Source organism: Microcebus murinus, chromosome 23 (assembly GCF_040939455.1).
Source record: "Microcebus murinus isolate Inina chromosome 23, M.murinus_Inina_mat1.0, whole genome shotgun sequence".
Taxonomy (NCBI): domain Eukaryota; kingdom Metazoa; phylum Chordata; class Mammalia; order Primates; family Cheirogaleidae; genus Microcebus; species Microcebus murinus.
The window spans coordinates 32594974-32607961 of NC_134126.1; positions in this window are offsets into that span (position 1 = coordinate 32594974).

The window sequence follows — 12988 nt, forward strand, 5'->3', positions numbered from 1 at the left end:
TGCATGTATATGTATGTGCATGCATGTATATGTATACATGTATGTATATATGTATATGTAAAATTTGAAATCCAAAACGGGTCTAGTCCCACGCGTTTCTGATGAGGGACTCTCAACCCGCACCTGGAGAGTGGGGAGCAGGCGGGCCGGGGCAGGGCCGGGCAGGGCCGGGCAGGGCCGGGGCTAGCCCCGAGCGCACACAGCGCAGAGCGAACGTCCGAGCAGGAAGAAGGTTCTTGCTGAAGACGCGACCGGGAGCCCATCGTCGTGTGGGCGGCCACTGAGAACACACTCGAGGGTCAGAGAGCGGCGGCGGCCGGCAGCTGCGGAGGTCCAGCTCGGAATGACCCGACACCCAGAGGGGATTCGTCAGCTCGGAGGACAGGCGCGGAGGCAGGGCGGTGACCAGGCGTGTCTCTCGTGGGGCTCCAGCCTTGCTTGTCCCACGTGCTCCGGGCTCTGCCCGCCTCTGCGTCCCTTCTCCTGCGGCTGGGGACCGACGGCTCCGTCAGCGCTCGGCCACCTCCATGTGCCCATCTGGTGACACGCAAGAGGGGAGAGACCCCACCTTGCAATATCTCTCTAAGAGAGTGAGGCACAGAAGCCTTCCCACAACGCTGGCCGCGGTTCGGCCGCATGCCCACCTCCGAACCGATCCTGGGCCCCGTGGAGCACTGTGGTCCCTGTCCCCGTCAGCGGCACAGAACACGGGGGCCCAGTGGGGCCAGCCCGGGAGCTCCGGGTGCAGCCGTGGCTCTAGGAGAACCTGAGGGAGGGAGGGAGAGTCGAGGGATCGTTTGAGCTCAGGAGTCCAAGACCAGCCTGAGCAAGAGTGAGACCCGTCTCTATTACAAATAGAAATTAGCTGGACAACTAAAAATATATAGGAAAAAAGAGCCGGGCATGGTGGCGCATGCCTGTAGTCCCAGCCACTTGGGAGGCTGAGGCAGGAGGATCGCCTGAGCCCAGGAGTGTGAGGCTGCTGTGAGCGAGGCTGACGCCAGGGCACTCACTGTAGCCCGGGCAACAGAGCGAGACTCTGTCTCTAACAACAAAAAACAAAACAAAACAAACCCCCCTACCTTTTCCTCGTCCTTCCCAGCTCATTCTTACAAGGCTGCGCTTCTTAAAATGCCGCATTTCAGGAAAATGAGGGAACTTCGACGTGCCGGCCCTTGCTTGTGAAATGGAAACTTCTCTTATCTGTTGCTGCTGCTGAGAATGGAAACTGCCTGCGGTCCCGCTGTCCCCCTCCAGATGTGGGGACGGGCGGCTTCTCCACGGCCGCGTGAGGAGGGCCTCGTGAGAGGACGGTGAAGCCCCATGGAATTTTCCTAAAGGCCTAACAAGCCGACCAGGCCGGGAGCTCTGCGGGTCGCTGTGAGTTGCGGCAGGCGCCCAGCAAGGTGTCGTTGGGTGAGAAACCGCAAACGTGGCTCGAGCTGCAGAGGTGGCCGGCGTGAGAGCGCTTCCCTGTCCCCTTCCCCTTCCCCACCGCCGCCAGGAGACCCCCCAAGCAGGTGCTCCCCTTCCGTGCAAGCCCCGGCCCCAGCAGCCCCTTGTCGCCGATGAGTTCGTAGGTCATCTGTCCGGTGTCTTGGGTGTCATTAAACTCCATCAGACACAGGCTAGGGCTTCGCATCGGATAGGGCGGGCCACCCTTCTGCGCCGGCCGCGTCTTTTCGGGTTGTGCTTTTGGTCGTGTCGTTTGACCACTTGGGGACCGCGCTCACCGGCCGCGACACCTCGCCCACGGCCGCACCCACGGCTTCGCTGTGTGTGGGCCACGAGTCGGTTTCCCTCTCGTGTGACGAGGAGAGCTCAAAAGCGCCGACAGCTCGTTCTACTTTATGGGCAGCTTTCCTTGTCGCGTACACCAGAATAGGTGGCACGCGCAGGTATGTTTTCATGACGCCATTTCTAAATGTTCACGGTTTTATTTTCATAAATGAAAAATCAGAAAAGTCGTGTCACGGCTGTCGGCTACAGTCGCTGTGCGCGTTCGTCTGCGGCCGTCGATGACAGTCGAGGCTGGTCCGAGTGGTTAACGCCCCTTTAAAGAGTCGCGTAAATTATCTTTTTCTTTAACCACCGGCCGTTCAGTTTCCAGTACCTGTAGTCTACGTAGTATCGATTAACTCTAAATTTTCTAAACAAGTGTAAATATATATCCTTTCTATATAAGACACCATTTCTTTTTTATAAGTGACTGCTCTGCTTTTCACTTTAATGACGTATCTTAAGATTTTTTCCTTCTAGCTATTCTCCCCTAGGTGATGCCCTCCGTCGGAAAGACTTGTTTAAAGTCTGTGTCCTCGCGGTAGCGCTGACGGGGACCCCGGTCCCGGCGCCCTCTCTTTCTTCTTGTCTAAAACGCGGTGCCGGTCTCCTCGGAGACCGTCGGGCAGTGTCTGCCAGTGATTCCAACGTCCGCGCCCGCGCCCGCACACTGCTCGGCCAGTCTGTTTATAGTCGGTCTAGCACCGCGGAGCGTCGCACACAGACGCGCTCCTCGCGCACACAGACTGACGACGTCTCCCACAGTTTTGTTTCCGCGGGGGCATGGAAAAGACAGACTTGCCAGAACCGATTCCGCGCGCGTTTATTCGCCAGTTACTTTCTCAGCTGCCACGTGAACTTTTCGTGGGTTGGCGAAATGTGGGACGGAGTTAGAGGAGCGATTTCGGAACCCGCTCTCCAATGTGCACAGGGCGGCGAGCTCCCATTCTAGCCTAAGCCCCGGCTTAACTGAGACCGAGGGGGGAAAATGACTCAGGCAAAAACACCTTCAAACAGCAGCCTTATAATTTAGGATACCGGGAAATTACTAGGAAGTCGTGCAGCTGCTGTTTAATGGACACGAGCTAATTATAGCCCGAGAGCGGTGAGTCTCATCCTGCGGATACACGATATAATTCCTTTTAGAGAAGCAGCAACCTATTGTTAAAAACATGCCATATTAGCTTATATGCTCAAAATTTCAAAGAGATTTCTCAAAAACGGGGCATGGCAGAGAACCAGCATGTGGCAATCTGAGCTTTGGACTTTGGACTCTTCTTTGGTAGCTCTTTTGTGAATGAATTCGCATAACTAAAAGCTCGGAGCCACAGTTCTCTAGCATGCAATGTTTATATCTTTATAACGACGACTTTTATTTCTTCACGGCAACAATAATTATAATCGCCACCAATTAGTGAACCTTTTCTCTTTGCTAAGGGCTTTTATATACCTTAACTCATTTAGTCTTGCCAATATCATTCCATTTTATTTTATTATTATTTTTTTTTTAAATTCCATTATTTTATAACAGATGGGAAAATGGTAGCTTTGAGAGGTTGAGGAACTTGCCCAAGATCACACAGTTAGTAAGGGAACAACCTGGGCTCAAATGCAGGTGAGCCCCTGAATGTACTCATTCCAGTCTGGGATGGTTAGCTGTGCTACTCCTAAGTCTGGGCTCAGTGTGATGGTGACTTTTCCAGTGCCTTCTAGGGTTTTGCATGCTTTTGGAAGCTTAGAGGTAGCTTGCCCCTTAAGCTCCAAATGTGATGTGTTTTGTAGTCCTGGTCAAAGATTGTCCTGAGAGCAGGGGCTTTATGATAATGGGACTCCTGGGCGCTGCCCCAGGTCTTGGAAACTTCAGATGTTCCTGGTGACCTGGTGGGAGGCATATTTATCTGGATATTGAGTTTATGTCTCACAAGATCGAGGAAACACCTAGGGGTGCAAATTTCTCAACTAGTTGGTTGATCTGAGATATTCTGGCAAAGGTCAAATCCCTTTGGGTCCTGAAAGAACTCAATTTCTTCTCCAGAGCTCACTCTCTTTGCCAACAACCTTATTTATTCTAGATTGATCCTCTTCAGGAGTTGAGATTGCTTTCTTTTTTAAATCTTTTTTCTTTTGAAATTTTTTAAAAATTAATTTTAACATGTTTCCTTTTTTTTGTTTTTGAGATAGAGTCTCACTTGGGCTAGAGTGCCATGGCATCAGCCTAGCTCACAGCAGCCTCAAACTCGTGGGCTCAACCGATCCTCCTGCCTCAGCCTCCCGAGTAGCTGGGACTGCAGGCATGCGCCACCACCCCTGGCTAATTTTTCCTATATCTTTTTAGTTGGTCAATTAATTTCTTTCTATTTTTAGTAGAGATGGGGTCTCGCTCAGGCTGATTTGGAACTCCTGACCTCTAGCGATCCTCCCGCCTCGGCCTCCCAGAGCGCTAGGAGTACAGGTGTGAGCCACCGCGCCCAGCCCGGGTGGTACCTTTAGGCAGAAAGGCCAGGGAGGCGTCACGGAGGAGGGACCTTTACGCGGAGACACGAACAGTCCCGACATCCAGCTGCGTGAAGACCGGAGGGTGAGATTTCAGGCAAGAAAGAGCCCGGCCTGTTCACGGGAGGGACGCAGAGAAGCACAGGGCCGGGACGAGGTGGGCGGGCGCGGTGCGGTGGAGCGGCCGCCTGTGCGGGAGGCCCCGCTGCTCCCTTGCTGCGGCCGGCCGCGTGCCCGCTCTCACCGCACGGGCGGCGCCCGCTCCCTGCCGAGCCCTGCGCTGCTGGGTGGCTGCCGCGGTCCCCGAAAATGAGACAGGGTCTTACGTTGATTTTTTTCCTCAAGAGGACACCCTAGGGCTTATTTTCAGGGGACGTGTTATTTTTTTTAAGCACGGTGCAACCGTCTACATTTACTCAAATAGAGTGAAGTCGTCTTCTTCTGGAACATCATCATCACTCTCCAAACCCCGAATCCCATCCTGAATGCCTTGGGACTCTGTTTCCTTTAGAACCGCTGGCCAGAGGTCACCGTCGGCTGGGTGAAGGATGGAAGGAGGCCGGGCGCGGTGGCTCACCCCTGCAATCCTAGCACCCTAGAAAGGCCGAGGCCAGCAGATCGCTCGAGGTCAGGAAACCAGCCTGAGCAAGAGCGAGACCCCGTCTCTACTATAAATAGAAAGAAATCAATTGGGCAACTAATATATATAGAAAAAACGAGCCGGGCATGGTGGCGCATGCCTGTAGTCCCAACTGCTCGGGAGGCTGAGGCAGGAGGATCGCTGGAGCCCAGGAGTTTGAGGTTGCTGTGAGCTAGGCTGACGCCACGGCACTCACTCTAGCCTGGGCAACAAAGTGAGACTCTGTCTCAAAAAGAAAAAAAATTAAAAAAAAAAAAAAAGGATGGAAGGAGAGTGATCCAGGTGGGAAGTTTGATGGCGCCGTGTGGATGGATCAGTCGTGCAAGACGTGCCGATTTTACTATGTAATGAAATGCACGAGGATGTTTTTAATTTCCAGGAGCAATGCAATACGACGAGAGATTACAGAACATAAAAGGGGGAAGGAATTAAAAATATCTGTCATTTTCATACTCTGGGGAATTTTTATGTCCAAATGACACTTTTATAAGCTTAAAATTTTCTCCGTGATAGAACTCAAGGTTCAGAAAGGAGGGTCGTCCTCTTTAAATGCTTGCTCGATCCCGGCCCTTACTTTCGTGACACGCCCCAGGTACAAGCCCTGTGTCACTTGTTTTCGGTAACTGATACAGGCACTTTCATAAACAAGTTATCTTGGTAACAAAGGACACGGCACCCGCAGGAAGGAAGGTCACAGAGAGACTGGAGTTACTGGGGAAACGTATAATGCATGACCACGTTTTTTTTTTGTTGTTGTTGTTGTTTTTTCTTCCTGGGGAGAAGTGTTTTGCTCAGAGCAGTGTCACGCGGACGGCGTTTCGCCCCGTTAACGCGTGCCCGGAGCGGAGACGCTGCCGAGGCCGCGGAGGCGCGGAGCTCTGTTGTCGGCGTCTGCCCGAGACACACACGGGTCGGAAAGTGAAAAAGGAAAGGAATCTGTCCCTTGCATAGGACGCGCAGAAATGCTACATCCTGACCCCGGCGGGAAACTCGGTTTTCATGCCGTTCTTTTTTTTTTTTTTTTGAGACAGAGTCTCGCTCTGTTGTCCAGGCTAGAGTGAGTGCCGTGGCGTCAGCCTAGCTCGCAGCAACCTCACACTCCTGGGCTCAAGCGATCCTCCTGCCTCAGCCTCCCGAGTAGCTGGGACTACAGGCATGCGCCACCATGCCCGGCTCATTTTTTCTATATATATTAGTTTCTATATATTATTCTCTATATATTAGTTTCTGTATATATTAGAAAGAATTAATTTCTTTCTATTTTTAGTAGAGACGGGGCCTCGCTCTTGCTCAGGCTGATTTTGAACTCCTGACCTCGAGCAATCCGCCCGCCTCGGCCTCCCAGAGTGCTGGGATCACAGGCGTGAGCCACCGCGCCCGGCCTTCATGCCGTTCTCGTCCGGCGTGTGGGTGCATGTGAATAATCCAAGGGACGAAGGGTGCGTTCGGCGTGGGGAATGGGGATAGGTTCCGCAAAGCCGGTGCGCGGCGCGGGGTTGCCAGGTTGGTGAGCCACGGCGCCTAGGCTGCTGTCAGTGCACGCGGTACATCAACCGAGCAGCCGGCAGATCCTTTTTGTAAAAGGTGTCGTCTCACAAGCACGTGTTTTGCGAATTTTAAATACGAAAACTTTGCAAAGAATGTGCCTTTTCCTGTATCGTGAAAATTCAGTTGATGCCGCACGGCTTGCGGGGAAAGCTGGAAGAATTAAGGTAGAGTCCTCTTTCGATGAGTGGGAAATATTTTTACTTGAAGTAAATATTAGTTTGTATATGTACAAAAAGATGAGTCTCCTTGAGAGACTATAGTACTTAACAAGAGTCCTGTCTCTTAACAAGAGTCCTGGTGAAGCCATCAATTTCTAATTTTCTTTGAAGAATCCAGGCGAAAATTACCAAATACTCTGTAGTCTTTATTTGAGCAGGCGTTTCAAACTATCCTTTGTGGGAGGGAAAACTGCAGGTCGTGTCTGTCTCTCCCTATATCTGACCATGTCTCTGTCTCTATATATCTGAGTATATATAAAAATGACACATTAACAATTCAACGTAAAACTTTAGAAAGAAACGACTGTAGTGTAAAGGTGAAAAGAAGGGCCAGAAGTTCTGGGATGTAAAAGTTTTACTGGCCGTGCGCCGCGGCTCAGGCCTGTAATCCTAGCACTCTGGGAGGCCGAGGCGGGCGGATTACTCCAGGTCAGGAGTTCGAAACCAGCCTGAGCAAGAGCGAGACCCCATCTCTACTATAAATAGAAAGAAATTAATTGGCCAACTAAAAGTATATACAACAAAACTAGCCGGGCGTGGTGGCACATGCCCTGTAGTCCCAGCTACCCGGGAGGCTGAGGCAGGAGGATCGCTTGAGCCCAGGAGTTTGAGATTGCTGTGAGCTAGGCTGACGCCACGGCACTCACTCTAGCCTGGGCAACAGAGTGAGACTCTGTCTCAAAAAAAAAAAAGTTTTACTTTGCACTCTGATTTAAGGGACTCGTGTCAGAGCTTCGTTTATGTGTGCGAATGAGCAATGTAGTCGGGTTGTCCGTAGTCTGGCCCCGGGCGAATGCACATAATGACACGGAGAACATCTTTAATCTTTACAAAGATTCGTATAATGTGATCTGTTTCCTGACTTTATGGACAACCCCGCATGAGGCAGCTGATTGAGGAAAGTGCTTTGCAAGATAAGCACACGTATGTTACAGACCTGCTCCCCCACCCGAAGGCCCTGCCTTCCCCCCTCCCACCGTTCCTCACCCTGCCTGGGCGGAGCAGGTGCACCTGTCCCCAGAGTGCCCTTCCTGAAGTTCTGGAAGTCGAAGTGACCGGGCACATCTCAGAAAAAAGGGCAAACAGTAATACAAAGTAGCCAAGCGAAGGCCAGAGCGAGGTTGCTCACGCCTGTGATCCTAGCACTCTGGGAGGCCGAGGCACAAGGATCACTTGAGGCCAGGAGTTTGAGACCAGCCCGAGTAAGATCAAGACCCTGTCTCTACTAAAAATAGAAAAATTAGAAATTAATTGGCCAACTAAACATATATAGAAAAAATTAGCCGGGCATGGTGGCACATGCCTGTAGTCCCAGCTACTCGGGAGGCTGAGGCAGGAGGATCGCTTGAGCCCAGGAGTTTGAGGTTGCTGTGAGCTAGGATGACAATACTGCACTCTAGGCTGGGCAACAGAGACAGACTCTGGCTAGTAACAAAAAAAAAAAACCAAAAAAAAAAAAAAACCGGAAAAGGCTGAGGGATATTCAACTGCAGGGGGTCAGAGTCAGGGGTGCACAGGCCGGAGGAAGTCAGGAAGGCTTCCTGGAGGAGGAGGGTCTTAGGCTGACCACCATTTGGGCCACATGCAGAAGACGCAGCTAGGGTGGGCAAAACCTAAATGCTGCTATGGGATCGCCACAGAGTGTAACAGGACCCCTCAGACGGTGCTCTGGGCACCACGGGGGCGGCTCAGCACTTCCTGCGTGCTGTTTGTAATCGCAGGGCTCGGCCCCGTCTCAGAGGCCCCTTGCAGCTCCGCGGTTAGTTGTGGATCATGAGCACCCAGGCTCTGTTTCTCTAGCGACCTTCCAGAACAAACTACAGAAACATTCAGCACAGGTTTTTTTTTTTTTGTCTTCAGCCCAACCTTGTCGCAAATCTCACATTTCTGATTTGAAGACCGTTGTCATTCTCTCTCTTCCAGCACCGACCCTCTCGTCTCTTCCCCAGGCTTTGTCTCACTCTGTCCGCTGAGGGAGACTGACCCGGTCATCTAGCTCGGGGCGGGCACGGAACCGTCATTTCTCGCCCGATCTGTGGTCACGCAGCGGTCACGCAGCCCGCGGCCCGGACGCGCAGAGCCGGGGAGCGGTGAGCAAAGGCCCCCGCGAGAGTTCCGGGTGGTCCGGCGTGATAGGTTTTGGCCAATACGACCCACGACACAGAAGCCGAGTGGTTGCAGGTGGGGGACGGGCCGCTTCTACATGTCACAGCTCGCTGGAACCCAGAGTGCGAAGCCCGAGCTCGGGGGTTTCAGGGCGGCTCTCGCCTCTGCTGCAGCGGGCTGCCCTCCTTCACACACGCTGTTGGGTTTGCTGAGGAGTTAAACTGTAAAGGACTTCTAGGGAGTGCGGTTGTGAGAACGTCAGGGTCAGGGTCAGGCTCAGAAGACTTGCTTGGGGGCGAGCTCCTTGGCCTCGGCGTCTTGTTCTCCCACTTTGCATGTGTGTGTGTGTTCGTGTGCATGTGTGTGCATGCTCGTGTGCATGGGTGCGTGTGTGCGTGCATGTGTACATGGGTGTGCGTGCATGTGTGTGCGCTCGGGTGTGCATGTGTGTGCATGCTCGTGTGCATGTACGTGCAAGTGTGTGCATGGGTGTGCGTGTGTGCGCGTGTGTGCATGGGTGTGCGCGTGCACGTGTGTGCGTGCGTGCATGTGTACATGGGTGTGTGCGTGCATGTGTGTGCGCTCGTGTGCATGTACGTGCAAGTGTGTGCATGGGTGTGCGTGTGTGCACGTGTGTGCACGTGTGTGCATTGGTGTGTGCATTGGTGTGTGTGCGTGTGTGCACGTGTGTGCATGTGTGTGCATGCGCATGTGCATGGGTGTGCGCGTGCACGTGTGCGTGTGTGCGTGTGTGTTAGCACATGTTTGCCCTTCAAACCATTTCCCACAAGCGGAGCTCTTGGAGTGGAGATTTGCCGCGAGGGTGAGGACTGCAGGGCGCTCCCGTCGCTGTCCATGCAGAGACTGCTGCAGTGGTGCAACTGTGCACCACTGTCGTTTCCTGGTCCGTTTTCGCTGTGCTAAAAATAGCGAAGGCTCAAGGCTGCCAGATGGTAGATTTGGGATTTAGGTCTATCTCTAAATCCCTTTGACATATGGGAAATCTCAGACGGGACATGCAATCTTACATACAGCGCACACAGACACGTGCACACACACACACATTCTCTCATATGACAAGGAGGAGAAGCTGCAGATTTAGGGGAGTCAGATGTCTTCTTATATAAAAAGCAAACTCGCCCAATAGTTCTGCGGTCCCCAACCCCCAGGCCACTGCCTGGTGCCAGTCTGTGGCCTGTTAGAAACGGACCAAGCATGACCACCTGAGTCCTCCCTCCGGCCCCACCTCGCCCCTCCCCTGCCCACCTGTCCGTGGAAGAACCGTCTTCCACGACACTCAGGGATGGGGGTGCACAGAGCAGGGGTGAGTGTTGGGCAGGTCAGCCGAGCTTCCTCTGTACTTACAGCTGCTCCGCTCCCCATGGCTCCCAGCACCACCCGGGCCCTCCCCCTCCCCTCCCCTCCCCCTCCCCTCCCCCTCCTCCTCCCACTCCCCTCCCCCTCCTCCTCCCACTCCCCTGGAAAAACTGTCTTCCACAAAACCAGTCCCTGGTGCCAAAACGTTTGGGAACCGACCACTGCAACAGTTCACTGAAGGACATTTATTTCTGCTTCGACAGTTTAAGATCCTTTGGAAAGGTGGGTAGAAAATGCTCAAACTGGCCGGGCGCGGTGGCTCACGCCTGTAATCCCAGCACTCTGGGAGGCCGAGGCAGGCGGATTGCTCGAGGTCAGGAGTTCCAGACCAGCCTGAGCAAGAGCGAGACCCCGTCTCTACTGTAAATAGAAAGAAATTAGCCAAACAACTAAAAAATATATAGAAAAAATGAGCCGGGCATGGTGGCACATGCCTGTAGTCCCAGCTACTCGGGAGGCTGAGGCAGGAGGATCGCTAGAGCCCAGGAGTTTGAGGTTGCTGTGAGCGAGGCTGATGCCACGGCACTCACTCTAGCCTGGGCAACAGAGCGAGACTCTGTCTCAAAAAAAAAAAAAAGAAGAAGAAGAAGATGCTCAAATGACCATTGGAAAAACAGCTGCTCTGTAGACGTGCAACTGTAACATTAGACTGAAGATCCCGGGCAAACTTGCAGAACCAGACAGTCGGTAGTGACACCGCTCTTACGAGATTTGGGTGAGGTGGCTTAAGACGAGCTCAGGGCAGGGTACGCGGTGGTCGTTGGAAGGAGGACAACCAAAGAAACATCTCAATGCTTGCTTCTCGGGAGACCTTGCACCCCCGCCTTTCCTTCCAACTCATATTTTATCGTGGAAACTTAAAAAAGAAAATTACATTGACTGGGAATAAGTTTTAAAAACCCAAAACTTATCTTGATCTTTCTAGGCGTCGCGGTGGCTTCGAGCAATGCATCACAAAGCCGTGGCACTCCAATGACGCGCTGGAGCCATCCATCATAACAGTGCCACGGCCCTCGTGATGTATTAGCGTATCGGGTCGTTAAGGCGCCGTTGGCCTCGTGATGAACGGCTGCACACGCTGCCGATTGGCCAGACCCACGCGCCGGGACCGTGTGCTGGGGACGGAGAATGGCAGACAATCTCGCACCCAAGCGCAGTGGAACTTCTGGGAGATGACTGGCGCACAAAGGCCGTTCTGTGCAGTTGGATGGGCTTCCAGGGCTTGCTCGGGAGTGGCGGTCGCGCTGCAGGGAACGGCGACGGAGAAGCCTGCCCCCACCGCGTTAGAAACCCGTGCCCGGGCCGAGTTTTCACACGGGGGGAGGAATATGCCCGTGTTTTGCCTGGCAACAAACTACGTGCTTTACTCGTGTGATTTTTTTAAAAAAAGTCTCCACTGAAATGTCGTATGGATGTTTTTCACCTGGTCTTGGAGATCAGGGGAAACCGAGGGGCAGAGAAGTACAGTGAGGCCCCATAGCTACCGTGTTTCCCTGAAAATAAGGCGGGGTCTCATATTTATTTTTCCTCAAGAAGACACCCCAGGGCTTATTTTCAGGGGACGTGTTATTTTCCCCTCGAAGCCTCAGCTTGCAGCAGGCACGGGATGGCCGGGACCCGACAGGGGGAGCCGACCTTGTTGGTGGGGCTGCCCGCACCTTTCCGGTCACCTTTGGGACAGTAGCTGTCACGATGGGGCAGATGAGAAGGGCTGCTCGTCTTCTTTCCCGCTCCGCGACGACATGCACGGGTTGTGCAGACGCGCTGCGCAGCCACGCCCGTCACTAGGGCTATTTTCGGGGTAGAGCTTCTATTGTGCACATGCTCAGAAATCCTGCTGGGGCTTATTTTACGGGTAGCCCTTATTTTCGGGGAAACACGGTATCCTAGTGAATGGCGGGGCCAGGCTTTGAGTCTGTGTCTGCCGAGCTCAGGAGTTGAGTTGGACGTGGTTATTCTGATTGCGTGCGCCCCCAGTTTTCGGCAATTATTATTAAAGGGGAACTTGGGAGTGAGCTGACTTCCTTCTTCCCCACCGCACCCCCTCACTTCCGTCTCTCTGTCTAGACTGTGCAGAGGGGAGGCATCTGGAAAAGCAGATCTGGAAAAACTCGGGCGGTGCTAGAAGGCATCTGGCAGGTGTCTCTGGTTCTCAGCGTCCTGCCAAATGCCCGAGCTGCGGGAAAGGGTCGAGTGGCCCCTGGGACGGTGGCTGTGCTGGTGACCAGAAGCTTCCCATGGTTCTGCTGAGCAGCCTGGCTTCCTGGTGTCTCTGGGGCTCCCTCACACATCTGCGCTCTGCACCGCGGCCCCAGCCTTGGCCTGGAAATGCAAGCCGGGCCGCGCCGCCGTTTCGCCCGCTCTCTCCGGAGGCCTCCCGCTGCGCTCGGGCACACCCGGCCCCCTCGCCCGGCCCCCAGCTGTAGCTGCCACGGGTCACAACCAGCCTGTCCCTCGGTGGCCGGCGAAGTGACGGGAGGGAGGCTCGTTTGGAGCTAACGGCTGCCTCTGTGCCGTTGCCTTCGATCTGCCCGCGGCCGGCTCCTAAGGTGACTCCCTGCGGCCGCCGCTTTCTGTCTCAGGCCCGGCCGGATGGGTGTGGCGAGGGAGTGTGGCCTCCCCCCAGGGTGGGGCCCAGGCAGAGCCCCCCAGGTCTCCCAGGACGCATGGGTGGTTGGAGGAGCCACGGGTGGCCGAGAACTTGCGCAGGGAGGGAGCGAATGAGTGAGGGGGCGTGGGGTGACCAGAGGGTGACGAGCCGGCACGGTGAGCAGAGTGTCACCAACTCCTGGCCGCTCCACAGGGCGGGGGGTGGTGACATCTGAGA